The sequence below is a fragment of the Schistocerca americana genome, chromosome 5 (assembly GCF_021461395.2).
Source record: "Schistocerca americana isolate TAMUIC-IGC-003095 chromosome 5, iqSchAmer2.1, whole genome shotgun sequence".
NCBI classification, from domain to species: Eukaryota; Metazoa; Arthropoda; class Insecta; order Orthoptera; family Acrididae; genus Schistocerca; species Schistocerca americana.
The window spans coordinates 128,910,485-128,911,239 of NC_060123.1; positions in this window are offsets into that span (position 1 = coordinate 128,910,485).

Genomic DNA, 755 nt, shown 5'->3' on the forward strand with positions numbered 1-755 from the left:
ATGCGACAGAAGAGAAGAAGAGAACGTAATGCCAGTCCTGAGCGGTCCATTCGGCATGTTGTTGGCGCCATCTGTACCGCACTGCATGGTGTCGTGGTTGGGAGTGAAGTTGCGCTTCATGCAGCCTATTGCGGAGAGTTTGAGTCGTAACACGACGTCCTGTGGCTGCACGAAAAGCATTATTCAACATGGTGGTGTTGCTGTCAGGGTTCCTCCGAGCCATAATCCGTAGGTAGCGGTCATCCACTGCAGTAGTAGCCCTTGGGCGGCGTGAGCGAGGCATGTCATCGTCAGTTCCTGTCTCTCGTGATCTCCTCCATGTCCGAACAACATCGCTTTGGTTCACTCCGAGACGCCTGGACAGTTCTTTTGTTGAGAACCCTTCCTGGCACAAAGTAACAATGCGGACGCGATCGAACTGCGGCATTGACCTTCTAGGCATGGTTGAACTACAGACAAAACGAGCCGTGTACCTCGTTCCTGGTGGAATGACTGGAACTGATCGGCTGTCGGACCCCCTCCGTCTAATAGGCGCTGCTCATGCATAGTTGTTTACATCTTTGGGCGTGTTTTGTGACATCTCTGAACAGACAAAGTCCTGTGTCTGTGATACAATATCCATAGTCAACATCTATCTTCAAGAGTTCTGGGAAGGGGGGTGACGCAATACTTTTTTATGTGTGTATTACAACAAATAATGTAATTAACGACGGGTTTTCGAGTGATCCTCAATTTGCTGATGTTTAGATACGACA